The 23193-nt window shown below is 38.6% G+C and overlaps 1 long non-coding RNA gene across 2 annotated transcripts in view; it reads left to right on the top strand.

Moving 5' to 3' along the window:
- LOC118014106 overlaps window positions 1-23193 on the top strand; it is a 204932-nt gene that overhangs the window by 53281 nt on the left and 128458 nt on the right. For both annotated transcript variants that reach the window (XR_004680199.1, XR_004680198.1), the window contains exons 3-4: window positions 2028-2108; window positions 4584-4706. This is a non-coding gene — a long non-coding RNA (uncharacterized LOC118014106). The remainder of the gene's footprint in view (window positions 1-2027; window positions 2109-4583; window positions 4707-23193) is intronic.

The following is a 23193-nucleotide window of genomic DNA, read 5'->3' as shown; positions in this document are numbered from 1 at the left end:
GACCTCTTTTAATTTAGAATAGTCCCCTCTTTCCCTCTTATTTTTTTGTGTCACTAACTTGATAAATAGACCAGCCCAATTATTCATGTTCTACCTTCTCAGTTTGTCTGATTTGTTGTTGTTTAGCTTGGTACTCTGTATTTCCTGTAGTGTGTAAATTAGACCTACAGACTTGAGTAGATTCCAGTGAAACATTTCTTTTGCTCTGATATAAAACATATAATGTGAGTTCCTCATATTTTATCTCATCAAGAGATAATACATGTCAGATTTCATCACCGTTTGTGGTGCCAAGGTTGACCATTAGATGTAGTGATGGCAGCTTTATTCCTCCAATACAAAGTTGTGTTTTCATTTGGTAACCAGGAAGCTTTTAATTAAAAGAATACTGCAATTATGTCTTCATTGTGAAGTAGTGTAGATTATGGAGGAGGGAATAAAAGGAGAGAGAAAACAGAAAGACCACTAGTAGTCTTTTATTACAGTCTAGAAAAGGGAGAGATGATGATCTTACTTTGAACTGGGGATCGTGCTAATTCCTTAGCACGTGTTACATTTATAAATCCTCACACAACTGTATGGGATAAGTTTTCTTATCCCCATCGTCTGGTTAAAACTGAGCTTTACAGAGATTGAGCAGTGGCAAAGTGGTGATTAAAACGCAGCTCTGTCTGACATCAAAATCCATATACTGGACCGCTCTCCTATGCTGACTGCAATAATAATTTGGTTTGAGAGGCTTTGGTTTGAACATTTTTATGTTTTATTTTATTTTTAAGTTTTTTTTTACAGAGAGAGAGAGTGTGCAAGCATGGGGGGAGGGATAGAGAGAGAGAGGGAGAGAGAGAATCTTAGCAGGCTCCACACCCAGCATGAAGCCTGATGCAGGGTTTGAACTAATGACCCTGATGTCATGACCTGAGCTGAAATCAAGAGTCTGACGCTTAACTGACTGAGGCATCCAGGTGACCCTGAATGTTTTGAATGCTTTTAAAAATTTGGTGGCTGGGACACCTGGGTGGCTCAGTCGGTTAAGCATCTGCCTTTGGCTCAGGTCATGATCCCAGAGTCCTGGGATCGAGTCCCGCATCGGGCTCCCTGCTCCTTGGGAGCCTGCTTCTCCCTCTCCCTCTGCTGCTCCCCCTGCTTGTACACTCTCTCGCTCTCTGACAAATAAATAAATAAATACAATCTTAAAAAAAATTTGGTGACCAACGAACTACTTGGGGTATGGAAGAAATAACTCTAAAGTGTTTCTCTTGGACAATTAGGTGGTATGGCTGTTGAATTTGAAATGTCATTTGGATATGTCAGCTGAAAATATAGGTCTGAAATTCAGAAGACAGATCAAAGAAAAAGTAGAGACGAGTAGAATTGTAGATTCAAGAGTTATCTGCATAGATATGTTAGCTTAGACTTGGGGAGTGTATAGAGTCACCTAGTATATTTATACAGCATTAAGACACCTTCACTTTGTATGTGTAAGCCATTTGAGATTAGCAAACCAATATCAAAAGGGAGACAACTGCATGAATTAAAAATGCCATTTCTGATTTTTATATTCCTGAAAAAGTTAAAAATATTATAAAGAATTATTAGTATATTATTTCAGTATAAATTCTTTATGTTACTGTGTGGGAGGGTTAGAGTATTTCTAATGGAAGACATTTTCCCTGTGGTCGGTGGTTATCATGATCCTTACATCTAGACCAGTTCTGGTAGGCAGAAGTTTATTTATTTATAGAGTGGGGCAGAGTCTTTTAAACTAGGCTGGTCATAGAAAACCTTGATATTATACTTACTATATTATGGAATAACCCATACTTTGAACAGTCTTGAGGGAAACACACCACAGTTGCCTCTCAAATTCTTAGAATAGTAGTCTAGAATTCTGAAAATTTGTTCTGCTCTATTTGAGGTTGAATACAAAATGGTATGTGGTGGTAAAATAATGAATTGTTTAGAATTCTTAACAAAAGCTAAAAGGTTATTTTTCTAGTCATCTGAAATTATCTTTCTTTCTCTAGGGCAGTAGTAAGGATCTGTTTTTCATTTAATGGTCTTTCTCAAGGAACTTCTGAGAAATCGGATAACTCCTTTCTCCTGAGGTAAGTAAAGTGTTAAAAAGGACATTCATCAAAATTCAAGATAAGCAGATATATTTGCTCCATATTTATAAAGTTATAGAAAGTTGAAATTTCTTTCTTAAGGAATTTTTGATTACTTTAAATGGCAATTACAAAAGGAAAAAAAAACCCACAGTATTTTGGAACAGGGGTCAGATAAAACCAGGTTTAAATAAATTTCATGGAAAGTCTTTAAGAGGGAAAAGTAGTCATAAAAAATACATTCTGAGGACTGTGTGTGGAAAATGAGGAAAGGCAGTCCCTCTATCCTCTGTCTTCCTGAAGTGAGTGGTCAGATTGGCTGGCTTTTCCCGTACAACTGAAGTGTCTTCAAGACATGGGATGATCTCGGTGAGGCTGCTCCTTCTTAGTTTCCAGGACGCATAGGATGCACTAATCACAAAAAGAAAATCTGTTATTCTTATAGTAAGAAAATTGCAGTGATGGGACAGTTCAATTAGCCCTATGAATAGATGTCACAATCCTTAATTTTAACTTTGATAAAGCTCTGCGACACTCATTGGTGCAACCATATATTTTACTGCAGCTTACTCATGAGAATAGTTTCCATATTTTATTGTATAGAACACTACTGTAAACCTTATTAGTCTTAGCACTCTTACCTTCTACTGCTCAGTGTTTATGCTAATAAACCATCGCTAAAGAGATGAATGCCTCCAATGAATCAACTATTGATTAGTAAATATGATAACTTCAACATTCTGCCAGTTACATTTAACCCAACACCCTTATTTTATAGATGATAAAACTGGAACTCTAGAGACATAAGGAATTTATCCAAAGTCACACAGATAATTAGAGCCAGAATTAGCCTAGAACCCAGACGTCTGACCTGAAGCTCTTCCCATTGCCTTCATACTTAGATGGGGTCAATTTTCTGACAGATTAGTTCTTATCTTTAGTGGTGATGGAGGTTACGCTACTGAGATGACAAGTTAGTTATTTTCATCTTACATATTACTAATAGTAAGATTGGATCAACTTCCTAGAATCAGTTGTATTATATCCAACTGGATGCATTGTTTTTGGTCATTTTTAAAAAAATGGTGGGTGGTTTAGAGGCATTTTATTTTCCTGGGGCATTGGAGATATGTGAAAATAACAACATGTAGTGGAAAGAAACTTGGATTATAGTTCTGTCTTTATCATTGACCCTGTTAAAGTCACTTAACTTCATGGCATCTCAGTTTTTCAAGCTGTAAAATAAAGACCATAGTACCTACTTATATAACAAAGGTGGAGAATTTTCAAAAAGATCCTCTAAACTTGTGGTAGCATGTTTGGGTCGACCAAATGATAAGCCTGTAGAGAGATCCTCGTGTCATTTGCTTTGGGAGTTTCTTACCGGCAGGCTGCCTCCGATACCACTGATGACTTTGAAGGTGTGGTGATAAAAATAAACATCCTATTTATTTTGTAATGTGCTTGTGATGAAACACACCAGTGTGAGTCTTAAAGAGCACTGACCGCTGCTAATTAACATTATGCCGCATTTTATAACATCCTAAGGAAGGTTGGACAGAGCTGACTCATTCCCGTTGTACATGGTGTACTCATTGAGCAAAGAAGAACACAGTGGACTCCTGAAAGTTGAGATGTGAACGTTTTCTATTAATTTCAAGGAACTTGTATGTCGTGTGCACAGCTGTTCTGTCCTACTCCTCATGCAGGAGGCAGAAATGACTTTAAAGTCCCTCAGTAATAGCAATAAGAAAAATAGCTATAATTTATCAATCTCTTATTTTATGTCAGTCACTGTGCAAGAGTTATACATGTATTATTTCTAATTCTCAAAGTAACCCCGTGAGGGGTATTATTATACTTGTTTTACTGAATAATGTTTTCATAGAAAGAAAATAAAATATAATTTGAATGTCTTTGTTTCCATTTCTCCTCTACAGCAGGTATGCTTGTTTCTCATTTTTCCTTATGACTCTTGGCGAAGCAGAGACAAGCATTATTAATTCCCATCAGCAGATAAACTAAGGCAAGATGGGGTTAAATACCTTGCTCAAATATTAGCATCAGATCTATGACTGGGGCCTTAATTTCACCTTGGGCTATGTTTTCATTAGACCACTGGTTTTCAAATTAACACATTCAACAATTGAATGCTGGCTATGTACTTGAATCTAGGGAGAGAATACATACACAGCTCCTGCCCTATTTGAATGGGGATGAGTCCAAATCAGAACCCTCTGAACAGGCCTATCTTTGGGGCTCCGATGGCCTCATCTTTTCCCTTCCCTCTTCCTCACAGTACGGTTAGGCCCCTTGACACAGGTTTAAATAGTTAAAATGAACTCATCACTACCATTTGTTGAGCACTGTTGAGAAGGGTGTAAAGCACTCTACCTGCATCATCTTTATCTCTTCAGTGCCCTGGGAGGAAGGATGATTCTGGGTTTTGTTTTTTGTTCTTGTTTTCTTGGCCAGGGAAGAGACACAAGAGGATGCCAAGCAAACGAGAGGCAGAGGTTGATCCTCAAGGCTGCTCTAAATTCAGTTGTTCTGCCTCCCGTCCCACATGGCTTCTTGGTGCATGGACCTCAGTTTCTTGTAAGTAGCAACTGGTGAATCCACTTTCTGTCTTGCTCTACCTTCTGCAGGCTACAGGGGCAAGGAGAGGTGAGGCACGCAGGTGGTTTGGAGAAGGGAAAAACCCACGTCCTCTGGTTACTCTGGGATTATTGCAGGAAGTTATAAAAAGGCTTGGAAGTAGCAGGCTCGAGCTGTGGGCTCTGTGAATGGGGAGGTTTGACTTTTGAGACCACTCTATGAAGTAGCCTAGTAGTGATACTGAGAATTCAAACACCAAACTCGGACTATGTGGCAAATAGGGAAAAGAAATATTAAGGAAACTCTTGGAGGGATTACTGGAGGAAAAGTTTCAAAGCGTTTAGCTAGGATCATCTCTAGTGTTCCAGTGTTGTTCTTTGTCTTTTTTTAAGGTAGTCTCTTATAGTCTTTTTTCTTTTGTAAGATTTGTTTATTTTAGAGAGGGAGGGAGAGCACGGGGATGGAGAGGGACAGAGAAAGAGGGAGAAACTTTTTTTTTTTTAAGATTTTTGTTTATTCATTAGATAGAGAGAGCACAAGCAGGGGTGGAGGGGCAGAGGGAGAAGTAGGCTCCTCGCTAGGCAGGGAGCCTGATGCGGGGCTCAATCCCAGGACCCCAGGATCCTGATCTGAGCTGAAGGCAGACGCTTAACTCACTGAGTCCCCTAGTCACCCCCCAGTGTATTTTTGTAGCAAACTAAACTCTATTCCTGATTGACTTTAGCCTCATCTATGTGGTGTGATTTCTTTCACATAATTTCCTGCTAATCTCTCGTCTTTAATCCTAAATCCCCAGCTCTACATTGAGCCCTGTTTCTGAGGCAAAGGGATCTTGGCACTGCATGCTGAGTGGTGATTTGCATGCAAGAGCTTCAAAAATATGTGAATAGTGAGTAAAAGTAAAGATAAAAAATTTTGGGGGGCATAATCATTATTTTCAGCTTGGTAGGATAAATTGCTTCACCTTGCTGATTTATAGAACTCCAAGTAAATTCTGAAGAAGAGCGCTCCATCAATCCTACCTTATTACACAAATAACTCTGCTTTGTGTCCAGAACAACTGATATCAATCAGCTCCTTATTTCTAGCAAGCAGCTCATTTTCTTGATACATTGATCTAACTTGCCTATTGAATCACTAGTAATCAGTTTCTGATCCCTGCTTCTCCACTTCAATAATAACTTAACAGATAGTACTTTGTTTCAAAGTCTGTTAGAATATCAGAAGAATGCTTCATTGTTAATGACTGAACCCAAGGGATAAAATAAAATTTAATTATATAATTAACCCTTGGCAGAAAAGTAGATAATTTGGTTTTACCCTTACTCTAATCATACCTCAGTTCTATGTATTTTTTTTTCTTTTAAAGATTTTATTTATTTGACAGAGGGAGATACAGCGAGAGAGGGAACACAAGCAGGGGGAGTGGGAGAGGGAAAAGCAGGCTTCCCTCCGAGCAGGGAGCCCAATGCGGGGCTCGATCCCAGGACCCTGGGATCATGACCTGAGCCGAAGGCGGACGCTTAACGACTGAGCCACCCAGGCGCCCCTCTATGTATTTTAAATAGGTAAACTGTTTATCATTTATAGGGTTTATCTATTTGATATTATACTAGCCACTTGAAACATACTTAGTGGGCTACTATAATTTTGTCCTAAAATTCATTTAAAATTTTGAGTCTTACACTTTGTTTTATTGATTAATTTATGTATTAAAAATGTATTACATGAATACTGTTTGTCAATCTTGGGCTACATTATTTAGAGGCTTAAAATACAGTTAGTATCAGGCTCCAGGGAAATATGATATAAAATTGTATAGTTCATTGTTTATGGATTACCTTGGTTATTTTATCACTCAATATACAAGGCAATACTGAACATGTTTGTGTGCCTTATAAATCTTTAAAGGTCATGTGGGCTGTTGATAAATGACTACCTTCTGGTTCACTCTCTTTATTGGCAAGCTATTCAGAAAAAAATTACTATATTCGAAAAAAAATTAATGGTATATTTTTCTAAGGCTTGGATCAGGAAAGTGGAAAAGTGCTCAGGAAAAAAACTGAAGCTAAAACCAGAAATTTCTCAGTACTTAAACTTTCTTTTACTGTTTAATATAGTTGAGTTCCTTTAATAATTTTAAATGAAGCAACTTCATTCTATAAATTAACCAAACCTAGTGATTAGTTGTTTAAGCTGAAGTTTTCTCACACCCTTAAATTCCCCTTAGCTTCCCCAACTTCCCCACCTACCCTTAAACTATTATAAGAGTTTAAATGACTTTCAAAAGATTTAAGAAGGGGGCGCCTGGGTGGCTCAATCGTTAGGCGTCTGCCTTCAGCTCGGGTCATGGTCCCGGGGTCCTGGGATCGAGCCCCACATCGGGATCCCTGCTCAGTGGGAGGCCTGCTTGGGTTCCCTCTCTCGCTGTCTCTCTCTGTCAAATAAATAAATAAAATCTTGAAAAAAAAAAAAAGATTTAAAAAGGCCTGAAGTCCAACCATACCCCAGCTTCATTGGATTAGGTTCGAGGCTATGGTAGCCCCACCCCCATCCCCTAGGGGATCCCATGTGCAGACAAGAGTGAGAACCGGTGGTAGAAACACCCTCTTAGTTCTCAGGGGAGAGAATTTTCAGGCATCTTCTGAGATTCTCCTCTGCTCTGCTCTCTTTCACAACCAATTCCCTTGAAGAGTCATTATAGTCTAAAGTCAATTTAGTCCATTTGTTTTAGGATATCTGTGAATGTATATGCTTGTTATCTCATAAAAAAAAAAAAATCTTGTTCTATTCTGTTGCTTTAGCTTGGGTTTTTCTATGTTCTCTTTTTTGTGGTCTCCATAAATGACAATTTACTTCTTAGGGCAACCATAATTCTTTTTTTTTTTTTAATTTTTTATTGTTATGTTAATCACCATACATTACATCATTAGTTTTTGATGTAGTGTTCCATGATTCATTGTTTGTGCATAACACCCAGTGCTCCATGCAGAACGTGCCCTCTTTAATACCCACCACCAAGCTAACCCATCCTCCCACCCCCCTCCCCTCTAGAACCCTCAGTTTGTTTTTCAGAGTCCATCATCTCTCATGGTTCGTCTCCCCCTCCGATTTCCCCCTCTTCATTCTTCCCCTCCTGCTATCTTCTTTTTTTTTTTTCTTAACATATATTACATTATTTGTTTCAGAGGTACAGATCTGAGATTCAACAGTCTTGCACAATTCACAGTGCTTACCAGAGCACATACCCTCCCTAGTGTCTATCACCCAGTCACCCCATCCCTCCCACCCCACCCCCCACTCCAGCAACCCTCAGTTTATTTCCTGAGATTAAGAATTCCTCATATCAGTCAGGTCATATGATACATGTCTTTCTCTGTTTGACTTATTTCACTCAAAATAATACCCTCCAGTTCCATCCACGTCGTTGCAAATGGCAAGATCTCATTCCTTTTGATGGCTGCATAATATTCCATTGTATATATATACCACCTCTTCTTTATCCATTCATTTGTCGATGGACATCTTGGCTCTTTCCACAGTTTGGCTATTGTGGACATTGCTGCTATAAACATCGGAGGGCAACCATAATTCTAAAATGTGTGCAGCAACCTATGATTTAGTAATATTTCATGCAAGCTACAAATTCCACATTAACAATATTATCTTAAGCTCAAACTATATATGAGATAAATTCTAACATCCTGGTTCATAGCTCCATAAATTTATAATCTCTCACCTCTTCAGCAGTAAAAGGCTATTTGATTATAAATTTCAAAATTCTCCTACATTTTCCAGGATTTTGGAAAATCAAGTTTATTTGACAGGTATTCATCATAGTGTAGACTTTAATTGTAATTGTATTAGTTTACACTTCTTACAAAGACAATTTGAAGATTAACTACTAAATAACACCAGGCTTGTAAACAACTTTTATATTATGACACTTTCAGCTGGAGCTCCCCATTAAGCTCAGTTCAGGACTACTTTATGCTAAACTGAACTGTTAAAGAAAGCAATGTTGGATAATAAACCATTTAGATACAAGTTCCATCATAAGAAACTTAGCCGGGTTGATTTGCTTGGTTTGACTTGGCATTTGTCTTAACCTCTCAAGGTTTCTTTCCCCCCCTCTAGTTTTCTTTTTCTTTTTCTTTTTTTTTTTCTGTTTTAATTTAACATCATATCTTGAGCATATTCTCATGTTTTTATTATTTATTTTTTGATTTTTTATTGTTACGTTAATCACCATACATTATATCATTAGTTTTTGATGTAGTGTTCCATGATTCATTGTTTGTGTATAACACCCAGTGCTCCATGCAGAACGTGCCCTCTTTAATACCCATCACCAGGCTAACCCATCCTCCCACCCCCCTCCCCTCTCTCCCCTCTAGTTCTCAATCAGAAGTCTCTGATCATTATTCCTATTCCAACCTCCATGATTTTCTTCTTTAATCTTCTTTCCACAAGTTGCTTGCTCAGGTAACAAGTCATCAACTTCCATTTACATCATCATTTTACCTGTGTCAGCCCTCCATAAACCCCCTCTTTGTATTTACTCTTTTTTTTTTTATTCTTATGTTAATCCCCATACATTACATCATTAGTTTTAGATGAAGTGTTCCATGATTCATTGTTTGTGCACAACACCCAGTGCTCCATGCAGAATGTGCCCTCCTCAATACCCACCACCAGGCTAACCCATCCTCCCACCCCCCTCCCCTCTAGAACCCTCAGTTTGTTTTTCAGAGTCCATCGTCTCTCATGGTTCGTCTACCCCTCCGATTTCCCCCGCTTCATTCTTCCCCTCCCGCTACCTTCTTCTTCTTCTTTTTTTTTTCTTAACATATATTGCATTATTTGTTTCAGAGGTACAGATCTGAGATTCAACAGTCTTGCACAATTCACAGCGCTTACCAGAGCACATACCCTCCCCAGTGTCTATCACCCAGTCACCCCATCCCTCCCACCCCACCTCCCACTCCAACAACCCTCAGTTTGACTCCTGCGATTAAGAATTCCTCATATCAGTGAGATCATATGATACATGTCTTTCTCTTTTTGACTTATTTCACTCAAAATAATACCCTCCAGTTCCATCCACGTCGTTGCAAATGGCAAGATCTCATTCCTTTTGATGGCTGCATAATATTCCATTGTATATATATACCACATCTTCTTTGTATTTACTCTTGCAATGTATTCATTCTTTATAAACTACTTTTGTTTATTTGGGGAAAGAAATGGTGCTAGTGTGGTCTGATGAGACTCTGATGGAGCAGAAAGCCAGGCAGAGTCCTCACTGGCTGCTCTGGAACTTGTCCTCTACTTTGAAGGTCAAAGACACACTCCTGATGGCATCCAGGTCTAAATAGACCCTGGGAGACTGGATAGCAGCAATTAAAATCCAAGCAAGACTTAGGTAGACACCAGACTGCCAATTTAATAATTTTCTGTAAGAAATAACTGTTAGGACAATGGAGAAACTACAGCCTGTGTGGTTAGGTGGTGCTCTTGCTGCAGTCAGCCTACGTGGGAAACAATCAGCGAGTTTCTTTGCAGAGGTTAAAATTGAAATACAAAGAATTTGTATCAGTTTAGGAAAACCCCTTCTATAACAGAGTCAAGAAAATAAATGCTAGGTTAAGTAATATAAATGAGTCAAGTCATCCAGGATGGGGATCTAAAAATTAGAGAAGGCAGGCATGCTTAGATTTTGCTCACCCTGATCCATGGGATTATTGCCCCCCTTTCTCCCAGAGCACTGATTTCCCAATAAAACCCAGAAATCTGAATTTTTGAAGAATCATCAGTTTGTGGCTAAATCTGTCTCAATTTGAACATTAAAATAAATAACAATAGCAAAAAATTATAATCCATTGTATATATATATCATGATCTATTGTACGAGTTACTAGTGATAGATAAAATCACAGGGAAAGGTCTTCCTAAACCAACTGATAAATGATGATGGGATGATGGAATAATACTACTTATTAACTATAAAAGGAAAAATAATAACTTTACAGTGGAGAAACCTAGCAGAAAATACCTTAACACAGTGATTAATGTTAATGTCGCCGGTAACAGGGCAAATTGACATGAGTGCCTCCTGATACAATCACTAAGAAGATAAAAATATCACTGTGCTGTTCCTGCCAAAAATGCATAAAGTTAATCTAATCATAAGGGAACATCAGACTAACCCAAATTGAGGTGCCTTTTATTAAATAAGTAATGTATTCTACTTAAATGTCATTGTCATGAAAGACTGAGGATCAGTTCCAGATAAGAGGAGGCTAAAGAGACATGGCAACCGAATCAATGCTTGATCCGTGATTTTTGTGGTTGTTATACAGGACATTGCTGGGATGGGATAATTGGTAAAATCTGAATAAGGTCTATAAAATAGGTGATAATATTGAACCAATGGTAATTTCCTGATTTCAAGAATTGTACCATGGCTAGATAAGAAATACACACTCAAGTTTTTAGGGGTAAATGGACATTATGTCTGCAACTTATAATCAAATAATTCATAAAAAAAATTCACAGGGAGACACAAAGAGAGGGGGTGGAGAGAAAGACAGAGAGCGAGAGGATAAAGCAAACAGAATCCTAACATAACATGTGGGTAAAAGTATACAGGAATTCTTTGTAATATTTTTATGGCTTTTCGGTCAGTCTGACGTTATAGCAAAACATAAATTTAAAAGAAGTCACCAGTTTGAATCGATGCTCTGTCCAGAGAGTTTGCAGCTGGAAGCCAAAGCCTTGAATTTCTTTGGAGGAACCTCTGCAGAGTGTGGCAGGATGCACAAGGATTCAGTATCTCTATCTTCTCCTTTCTTGTTCTTTTCTTTAGATCGACAAGCTCAGTTATCAATGCCACAGTTGTCGTTACTGAGACAGTCCCCAACAGGTCTACACCTTGTTCGTGTAATTAGAGGAGAATCTTCAGCCTCCTGCTTACACGTTATTATTTAGGAGTGTGGCTGCTACCTTTGGGAAAAACTTCCACTTCTAAGCATTAATTAACTTCACGGGGTAAATGTTTTCAGAGGGCAATCCCTCATTTCAAGTTTTGGGTATAATTTATAAAAATTCGCCATATCTTTACTTTCCCTTCCTCCAGGTGGCCTGAATACGTAGCAGCCCCAGCCCTAATTAAGCTGATTTAATATCTGAGACTCAGAGTTCCCTCCAGGTCTAAACTTTTTTTTTTTTTATTTCCAGATCTCTTTGTCCTGGGTCTAGTTCTGGGCACATGCAAGGCTTTTCCTTCTATATCATTTATTATAGTCACGTTACCCTAAAAGTGAATGCTTTCAGTGAACAAACGAGTACAATTCAGCGAGTGCTCTTGAATTATAATGAACATTTCCATTTTAATGAGATTTGATTAAAGTGCAGCGGTCTCCGTAAATTATCTAAAATGACACAGTACTTGTATTAGAAATTCAGTCATGCCTATGTTAGGGATCAACAGAGGAGAGCTTATTTCCACCCTCATTTCTCTTCCATAAAAGGGAAGAATGGCTGGATCAGCCACTTTAAAAGCAGAGGAAGTAGCAAATTGATTTTTTGACAGGATTGCTGCAGAGAATGATGGGGAGTGGGTGGACCGGACTGAGCAAAATGAGAAATGAGAGATAGTAGACCAGGATGAGCCCTGCGAGGGAGGGCTGGGTGTAAACTGGAAGACAAAAATGCCATTCCCAACATTGTTTGGAGGGAGGGAAACCATATTTATGTGGATTTGCAAGCAGAATTTGGTTGAGCAGTTAGAATTTTTTAATGTAAAGCTTTTCTGTGACTGCGATAGAAACCACTCTGGAAAACAGTGTGGCATCGTGAGATGCCATCTCTCGGGACTCAGGACTCCTCCTGAGGCTTGTGGTAAGGAGGATACTTCTTGATTAGAAAGGGTAGAGAAGGTGGGTGGCAAAGAGAAGGGATGAAAACAGGTGGAAGACCAAAGCTTTGATGGCTTGGCAAGAACAGTGCGGACCAGGCAAGAACAACAGTACAGAAAGGAGGAGAGAATGAATACAGAAAGGGCGAGGCAGGGAAGACACGCTCTGTGACTGGCCTTTTGGAAAAGTTGTTGTCCGACACAGTTTCTCAGTTTGATATGAGCAACAGTCACTGGTATGACGTTTAACGCCCAGAATCGTCAAATACTTAGATTTTGAATGATTCCATGACATGGCTAAGAAAAAGAGAACCAAATGGAACAAATTCTACTCCCACTCCCGGGAGGGGAGGAATCTGCCTGCTTGACGTTTTGCTCAGAATGAGGAAAGCCATTTTTCTTCTTTCTGTCCTTTGTTAAAACATCTGAGCCATGATCCTGTTAGGAAGGAGCTATAGGCAGGATGTCCCTAGCAAGGCGGGGGCAGAGTTATGGCCACTTTTGCTCTGGGAAAAAGTGATTCTCCAGGTTTGGCAGCAACCTTGCTCAGCAGCTGAAAGGAGTTTTTATTTTTTTATTTTATTTTATTTTTTAAGATTTTTTTTTTTTTTTTATTTGACAGAGAGAGACACAGTGAGAGAGGGAACACAAGCAGGGGGAATGGGAGAGGGAGAAGCAGGCTTCTCCAGGACCCTGGGATCATGACCTGAGCCGAAGGCAGATGCTTCACCGACTGAGCCACCCAGGCACCCCTTTGGCTTTGTTTTTAATCAGCAAATTTCTTTATCTTCTTCCCCATCATCAAATTAACAAACCAGCCCACACTTGCACCTGTTTTCTACTTCTCCTTATAATGAAGAGGTGGTGTCCCTCTTAAATGAATGGCTATTGTCTCCATTTCGAGTATGGCCCCCATTTTCCCTAATTTTCTCTAGGAATTCTCACACTTTTCTCCTTGAATATTATCTACAATACTCCTCTCTACAGAATTTCTATCAGCATACTAATAGGCTTTCATATCCCTTGTTAAATTTGTTAATCTTTTTCTCTTCCCTTCTCTTCTCTGCCTCTCCTACTCCACAATACTCCTCCTAGGTAATTTCATCCATACCTGTAACTTTAAATACATCTTCACACCGTTGACTCCGCAGTTTATGTCTATAGCCCAGAGTTCTCCACTGGACCCCAACATTCAGTAGTCTAGTATTTCTAGCAGAATTTATCCAAAAGATAATTCTTGATTCTTCCCAAACCTGTCCCCTGCCCTAGCCCTTAATTAAGTTTCCCCATCTCAGTAAGTGGAAACTCAGTAAGTCTCACCATCTACCCAGCTGCTCAAGCCAAAGACCCAGGAGTCATCCCTCTTCTCGTTCCATCCATTTTATCACTAAATCCTATAAATTCCATCTCCAAGCTATTTCTCAGATCCTGCTACTTTTCTCCATGTCCATTCTTCACCATTCTCTCTCTTCTGGGTTACTACTACCCAGTCTGCCAACTGGTCTCCCTGCTTCCACGACTGCACATCGCCCCTCCTCACCAGTATTTCTCATTCATCTGCTACACTGCACAAGAGTTGTGTTTAAATATAGATCTGGTATGTCTTCTCCTGCTTAAAAAGTTTCAGTGACCTCTCAAACTTAGAATGCAATTTAAACTCCTCTTTTGGGCCTTCAAGACCCTGCATAACCATTTGATTCAGAGCCCGCCCTAGTCCCCCAGTTCATCTCAAGTTACTCTTACATTCTTCCATTATGCTCCAGCCACATTGATTTTATTTTGGTTCCCTGAGCATGCAAAAACTCTTTCCTGCCCCAGGGCCTTTGCACTTGTTATTCTTCCCTCAACCTAGAAGTTTCTCTGCACCCTCATCCGGTATTTCTTATCCCCGAGGTCTCAGCTGAAATGTTACTTCCTTGGTGAGCAGCTTTTCCTGACAACTCCTTTTTACAGATTTCCCCAACCCCATTACTCCATTATTCTCTGATCTAGTACCCAGTCATTTTCTTGCAGTGAGCACATTGCAATTCATTTCTTATTATTTTTTCATGCTTCACATAATTTTTGTCTAGCTCACTAATGCAGATGTAAAGGATCATCCAGTATAGTATGGGGGCAGGGAACTTGCAGGTAGCACTGCTCAATCACACAGTCTCAGTACCCATTGTAGATGTGTTCTCTTAGAGGTTATTTAAGTCTAAACTTCAGTTTTCTAATCTATACAATGTGGACAATAATACCAACCTCCGAGTGTCGGTGAGAGAAATAAATGAGATTATATATGGAGTTATTAGCAAAAGCCTGGTATATCATGAATATTTCACAGATGTTAACCTGATAATTTCATTGTTCACTTTTTATTCTCCAACAGCTAGTATAATGCTTGGAAACAGGCTCTTATTAAATATTTGTTCAATAATTAAATAAATGAATAAATTGTGGGCTCAATTTCATAGAGCTGTTTTTAGGATGAGACACAGTGCATGTCAAGTGATTAAAACAGTGCTGGTACACTGTAAATAGTCAATAAAACTTTATCATCAGTAGTCAAAGAGCTTGCTAATTTGATCAATTAATACAATTAAGAACTACACCCAGGCCTCTTATCTAAAGCAATCACCATCTTTAATTGTCCACTGGGTCTCACCCCTCCCATATTCTAAAGAACATGTCTCCTACAATTGTAGGAGGGGGCTCTCTATCGGATCCCTACCAAGAAAAAAAACTGCTGAAACAATTTTCAGTTTAGTAAACCCTTTGTTGAATCCCCACATCACCCTCCAATTAAACCATCTCATTTCTCTTCTGCTTTTTACAATTAAACTCTTAAAGGAGTTGTTCACAATCTCTGTCTCTGATTCTTCCCCTCCAATTCTCCTTCACCCATTCTAATCATACTTTCTCCACTTCTCTGTAGAAACTTCCTTTGTCAAGGTCATTAATGATTTACAGATTGTCAAATCAAACGTTAAATTCTTGGTTCTCATTTTCCTGAACAATCAGCAGGATGGACAGCTGCTCCTTCCTTTTTTGAAATACTTTCTTCACTTGGCTTTCAGGATACCATGCATTCTTGTTTATCCTTCCGCTTCACTAGCCCGCTGTTTCTTAGTTTTCCTTTGCTGGTTCCTCCTTCTGTTCCCAAACTCTAGATCTTGTCTCAGTATGAGAACCTCACCTTGTTTCTCTATATTCATTTCCCATGTAACCTTATCCAATCCCATAGCTTTAAATATCACCAGATAACTGATGATTCCCAAATTTATATGTTCATCTTCGACCTCCCTCGGGAACATACACGCAATTGGCTCCTTGATTTCTCCATTCTGGTGTCCAATAGGCATCTCAAATGTAACTTGTTCAAAACTGCTCTTAACCCCACTCTTCTCTCACTATCCCAACACTATCTGCTCTCAAGTTTTCCCATGGGTCTGGCAACTCATTTCAGTTGCTCAGACCAAAACCACTGCATTCATCCCTGATTCTTTCATACCCTAAAAAAATCTATGTGTCTATTTGGAAAATATATCCTGAATACAACTGCTTACCACCTCAACTGCTCTCTCTTCACTCCAAAGCCAGGATCGTGTATTGCTTTGACTATTGTAATGGCTGTCTCTTCAGTCACCCTGCTTCCGCCCACTCCATCTATTTGCCACACGGCTGCGATAGTGATTCTTTTAAAATGGCATTTCGTTCCTCTGCTCAAACCATTGAATGGCTTTCCATTCATTTTCCATTCCATTTCCATTTTAGACAGTAAATGCTAAAATACTTACTACGGCCTTAGAGGTTCTCTATAATCTTTCTGATCTCCCTCTAGACCCCCCGACACCTTTGTGATCCATCTTTCCCCCTCTACTCCCCATGCCCAATGCCACCACACCAAGCAACTTGCTGTATATAGAACATGCCAAGCATTGTCCTGCCTTGGGGGCTTGACCTTTGTTTTTCCCTTGTCTGGATAGCTCTTTCTCCAGATATATTTGCATGGCTCACTCCCTCACCTCCTTCAGATCTCCAACGTCCCCTTTTCTGAGAAGCCTTCCTTAACCAGGCAATATAAAATTTGTACTACCCCTCATCACCATCATGATTGCCCTTACTCTGTTTATTTTTCTTCATTTATACCCATCAACCACTGACATTTGATATATTTGATTGTTGTCTCTCACCTCACTAGTCTATAAATTCCATGAGAGTAGGGACTTTATTCTCTTCTTAACTCCCTGAACCTAGAATGGTAGGCATTAAAAATATTTGACAAATCAATAAATGGATTAATAAATGTTTTTGGAGTCTAAAGACTTCTGAGTTTCTCTATTTAAGTGAAACTTCTGCTTATTAATAGTAAGCTGATGGAATTATGAAGGCTCCCTTTGCAGGTGTGATTTGTATTGTAGAGAGAAGTTCGTGGAATTTTTTGGTGTCTCCCAAGGGGAGTAAGTAGGTGACTGTTCCCTTCTATGCATACAGCTAGCTCTATCTATGTCCAAAAATCAAACTTTATTTCTGAGAAATTTTTTGCTCAACTTTCAATCATTCTGCACATTTCAATGGACCCAAGTCACTATGGGGTGTCATTATGCAGCTCCCAGCACTCCCAGCTCCTCCCAATCACCTACTAATTGAATATTTAAAATGGTCACAAAGAGGAAAATCTTGTTTCGAAGCAGGCCCTTGCTGTGATTCAGAGGTGAGAAATGTGCCTTTGGCTCCTTGTCCTCCTGGAGACACTGGGTAGCTTGTTTAATCTCCTGCTTGGTTGGTGAGCAAGTTACAATCTATTTCCCATTTGAAGCTCAGTTGTGCTTATGATGTGATGATTAGGGTATCTGTTGAAGGACCACGGCATCCTTTCTAGGAATAGAACAAAACTATAAAACATAAAACCTCTCAGGTAGCTTTTAGTCTAAAGCCAAGCCTATAGATGAAGCTTATTCATACAATTGGTGATGAACAACAATAAAAGCCTACTATAGTCTCAAATATTTCTTTCTTTTTCTCTACTTTCTCCTTATGAACCAGATATCTGGCACCAAACTGTTGTGTTTGCAATGTTTTCCATGTACCTTGCATGTTAGATTCAGCCTAAATTCCCAGCAGAACCCTTTTAAAACAGTTTTAGCATTCAACAATGAATCAATTGTAACCATTTAAAATTCATTTATTTATTTATTTTATTTATTTATTTGACAGAGAGAGACACAGCGAGAGAGGGAACACAAGCAGGGGGAGTGGGGGAGGGAGAAGCAAGCTTCCCGCGGAGCAGGGAGCCCGATGCGGGGCTCAATCCCCGGACCCTGGGATCATGACCTGAGCTGAAGGCGGACGCTTAACGACTGAGCCACCCAGGCGCCCCATGTAATCATTTAAAATTTAAAAGATACTTCCACAGAAAGCTTGAAAGTAGTTTTTCTTCTCTTCTTCCAGGAGAATCTTATCATTGGGAGTTAGTAGGTATATTCCCTCACACTTTCTAAATTTGGTAGGAATGTTTGGCAGCAACTTAGATGCTACTTCAGATAATAATTACAAACATCGTAATTATAAGCTTTGTTTAGTACAACTTGTGTTCACATGGTCATGTGGTAGGTTAATTAATATGTGAACATATTTGTGAGTGCCAACTTTAACTACCATCTTGCCTTTAAAAATAAACCTGTAAGAGCTGCTTAACTTCTACAAAAACAAATTTAAAGTAGGTCTAACTTTCCTAATTCATAAGTGGTCTCCATATGATCAGCCTTTCCTTTATCTGGAGCATCTAGCTTAGCTAAGTAAATGTTTTTAAGAATTTTTTTTTCTCGTGTCAGGGCACCTGGGTGGCTCAGTCAGTTATGCATCTGCCTTTGGCTCAGGTCATGATCCCAGGGTCCTGGGATCGAACCGCATCAGGCTCCCTGCTCAGCGGGAAGTCTGCTTCCCCCTCTCCCTTTGCCCTTCCTCTCTGCTCATGTTCTCTCTCTCAAATAAATAAAATAGTTTTCTCATGTCATGTCACTATTAAAAGACTTTGCTTTACATTTTCAATAGAAGCCAACTCAATTGTGCATACACACATGCACACACACAGAGGACCTACTCTATAAGAGGTAGTTGGCTAAGCCAGCAGGGAAGTACAAAAATGAATAAGTAACCACATTGTAGAGTGGATTCTTTTTGCACTTGTCTTCAGGAGACAGTTAATCCACTCTACTGGTTGAAAAGTTTTTTATCCTTACCCCTCTCTAATTTCGGATGTATACTCCACTTTTATTTCAAGCTACTGAGTAGAGAGAACAGATCCTAAAAATGATTTGTGCGTATTTATTGGTAAGAAACATCACCTTTTACAAGAAGTGAACTTAAGTCTTTTAAAAACTAATAACATGGTTTGCATCCTTGCTTCTTAAAGGCTATTAGGATTAAATAGCATGCTTGTAAAAAACATGAGCCAAGACTTATAATCTCTAAAGGTGGATGATAATAAGAAGTTCAAACATGTGACTCTAACAATCAGTGAAAATATTTAGAAAGTTGAGGGATGAGAGCAACTCTCATCAGTGTTAAAATTACATTGGTCATTCTAGTAATGCTCAATAGTCGACCAATTTCTTTCTCTAGCAACAGTATCACACTAAAAGAAATCCATACTCTGCTCTTTAATGCAGGAGGAAAATTTTTTTGAAAATCTTTCAGATGTAGTTATAAAATTTGATATATAAATATTAATTGCTATGTTTCAGTTGGATATTGTGTTAAAAGATGTCAGCCCTGTTTTAGAATAGCTGAATCTGACCCTCCATCTAAATATGGGTCATTGGCAAATGAAACAAAATAAATAAAATTAATCTTTGAGGAGCTAAAGTAAACGAAAAATTCCCCTAAATATAAATAAATAAGACTAGAACAGAATGTGCCCCTTTAAAAAAATAAATAACTGGCCACAGTTGTTCAAAGCTAACTGAAGTATTCCATTATATGTTTCAGGAGGATTTATATTCTATTGTATGTATACGGTGTTTAAGAGTATAACTAATGAGGGGCGCCTGGGTGGCTCAGTTGGTTAAGAGACTGCCTTCGGCTCGGGTCATGATCCTGGAGTCCCTGGATGGAGTCCCTGGATCGAGTCCCGCATCGGGCTCCCTGCTCGGCAGGGAGCCTGCTTCTGCCTCTGACCCTCCCCCCTCTCATGTGCTCTCTCTCTCTCATTCTCTCTGTCTCAAATAAATAAATAAAATCTTAAAAAAAAAAAGAGTATAACTAATGAAATCTTATGGAAATTGGTACTGGTGATAAATTGAGAGGCCCTTCCTATAAGTGTTGCACTGGTATTAACTGGTCAAACATACAAAACTACAGTTAACAAATGGTATCTTCTTGAGATTGTTTGACCAAAAGAAGGAATCATTCATATAAAAAGATCTGAAAAAATATGAGATGATGATGTCAAAATAATTTTGATATTATTTGTCATTACTCAGTTAGCTGTCATTGTAAAATATCTTATGGAACTTTTAATTTTATCTTCACAAATATCTTATTTCATTAAACAGCTCATAATCTCATTGAAAGCTTTCTAAAATTTTACTTCTTTGTATTTCTCTTCTGTATAGACAAGCAATTTGTATGGGTTCTGTACTTAATAAATAGGTTTTGGATTTTTGATTGAGAAAGGAGATATGTGGTTAAAAATATGATTTCTATACTACTTGGATTAGCAATTTATAGAGAATAAGAACATAATTAGATACACTTTAAGTCTAATTTGAACATAGTTCAGTGGCTACCTAAGTGCCTAATCTAGATGCTACAGAGTGATACCACTTCATTTTCTAAATGCAGAAGTACTGACTAGTAAAAGGCTTTAATTAACAGTGTGGCAAATAATAGGATTGATTTTATCATGTACATAAATTGATAACTAATACATAGGTATTTGTTATATAGTCACATTCTTCACAGTTCAAGATGTGATAAATCACATAAACATTAAATTAGGCAAATGAATTTTTCTATTTTATAAATTTTTGAAAAGACAGCAAATAAACAGAGGTTAAAGAAAATGTCCTACTTTCAAAAAACTAAAAAAATAGTGCAATTCCATGGCTGTTTCTTTCTGTTTTTTTTTTGTTGTTGTTGTTTCTTTTCTGTTTCTTTCTTTCTTTTTTTTTTTTTTAAAGATTTTATTTATTTATTTGAGCCAGAGAGAATGAGAGAGAGAGAGCACATGAGAGGAGGGAGGGTCAGAGGGAGAAGCAGACTCCCTGCTGATCAGGGAGCCCGATGCGGGACTCGATCCCGGGACTCCAGGATCATGACCTGAGCCGAAGGCAGTCGCTTAACCAACTGAGCCACCCAGGCGCCCCTCTTTTCTGTTTCTTTCATATAAATTATGGGAAACAAGAAGCTTTAATTGATGCATGGGATACTGCATTGCTGCACACTTAATAATTTAACACTGATTATTTAGAAAGCAACAACTATATTTCTAAGACCCATAGAAAGAATAAAAGTAACTGAAAATCCCCATTAGTGTAAGTTACTTTATTAATTTACAAATAATGAAGATGGTGACTTATCAATTACTATCAATACATACAACCATCATTCACTGTACTTGTAGTATAGAAATGTGTCCTATGACTCTCCATTGATGAATTAGAAGGAAAAAATATAAGACAGTATATGAAACTGAATGAGACATACTAAAGTTTCTCTTTTCTTAATGCCATAATTTATATCCTCCCTTCATCCTGAATTTGCTGAAAGTTTATAATAAGAATTGTGTGTGTGTCTATAAACTTATAAAATCAAACATTTTTTAGAGACCTCAAAACCCTCCAGGCAAACCTGTTTCCCACGATAGCAATTAGCTTCAACCTGCTTCACGTAACCCCTCAGCTGTTGCTTGTACATTTGGAACATCAAGCTTGGTATTTTACAGATGAGTCTTAATTTTGGGGAAAATGTCCTATGTTTGGCCGAACTGTGTGAATCCCACAATTGGTCCTCATTCTGCCCTGTAGTTTGCTCTTGGAAATCTATTCCCTCCCCACTTCCCTTTCTCTTGTTAAATTTCCATTTTTCTCAAAAAACAAGTGTTTTTCAGGTCTTTCATCATCCTAGTTGTTTTGTATCTGTTCAGCTTATCAAGAATATCCCTTTTACAACTCAAGGGGATACACTTCTGGGTGTTGTAAGCAACACACAGTCTCATATATTTCTTATCCTGGACATTAATTTTCTGATAACGTAGCTAAACAGGACATTTATTTTTAGCAGCTCCTTAACACTAAGCTTACATTAGTATCGAAATTAATTAACAGTCATAGATTTATTTCTTATGAACTATTAATTCAGTTCTTACACAACCTGAACTTACGAAGTGTCTATTCTGAAACTTCAATATACAGCTTTACTACCATGTTTGATTGGATTTCATCTTGTTGATTTTTTTCCTTCATATTCTACATCTAGCCTTAGCATCTCTTCTCTCCAGTGCATCCTTATGTATTGCTGCCAGAGTGCTAATTCCTGTTGTGTTTATTTAAAGCTTCTGCCTGAAAAGCCAATCTGCAAACATTGCAGCCTGGCATTCAAAGTCCTGTGTCTCCCAAGTGCCTACGGAGAGACCATGGCAGTGTGGCAAGAGTGTTGGCCAGTCAACAGGTCTACTTTCTAGTCTGACTCTGGTATTTGTTGGTTGGTAACTTAGGAAGTCACTCAGACTCAGTTTCTTTGTCTGTATTAAAGTGGGGAAAAATCAGGCCATCTGCCTACTCTAAAGGTTTGGGGGACTTCATTTTTATTTTTTTAATTTTAATTTTTAAAATTTTTATTTATTTTTTTTAAGTAGGTGCCATGCCCAATGCAGGGCTTGAACTCATAACCCTGAGATCAAGACCTGAGCTGAGATCAAGAGTTGGATGCTCGGGCGCCTGGGTGGCTCAGTCGTTAAGCGTCTGCCTTCGGCTCAGGTCATGATCCCGGGGTCCTGGGATCGAGTCCCACATCGGGCTCCCTGCTCAGCAGGAAGCCTGCTTCTCCCTCTTCCACTCCCCCTGCTTGTGTTCCTGTTCTCGCTATATCTCTCTCTGTCAAATAAATAAATAAAATCTTTAAAAAAAAAAAAAGAGTTGGATGCTCAACCAACAGCCACCCAGGCACCCCAAAGGTTTGGGGGACCTTAATTAAAACAGATGATGGATGTGGAAATGAAGGCCTATAAAAATGTAAGATCTTGATAATACAAAGAATTATCAAGCCAACTTGTGGTGTTGGAAGTCTTTTATGATCTGACCCTGACCTGCCTTCCAATCTTGTTTTCTGTTACTGGACACTGACTTCTTTCCTGAACATCTAAACACATTTTATTTCTTATTAGTCCCTAAACACATTCAGATATTCATCTTCTGTCTTTGCTAAAACTGCCTGGAATATTCTCCCCCACCCTCAGCTCACTCTTTCTCTTTCTCTCTCCCCCTCACTTCCTACCTCTAACTCAAGGCCAAACTCAAGTGCCATCTCTTTTTCTTTCTCTTTCTTTCTTTCTTTCTTTCTTTCTTTCTTTCTTTCTTTCTTTCT

This window comes from Mirounga leonina, unplaced genomic scaffold (assembly GCF_011800145.1).
Source record: "Mirounga leonina isolate KUSES-001 unplaced genomic scaffold, KU_Mleo_1.0 Mir_154, whole genome shotgun sequence".
In the NCBI taxonomy this organism is placed as follows: Eukaryota; Metazoa; Chordata; class Mammalia; order Carnivora; family Phocidae; genus Mirounga; species Mirounga leonina.
The sequence above is the reverse complement of the archived record's forward strand: the minus strand, read 5'-3'. Positions and strand labels throughout refer to the sequence as shown.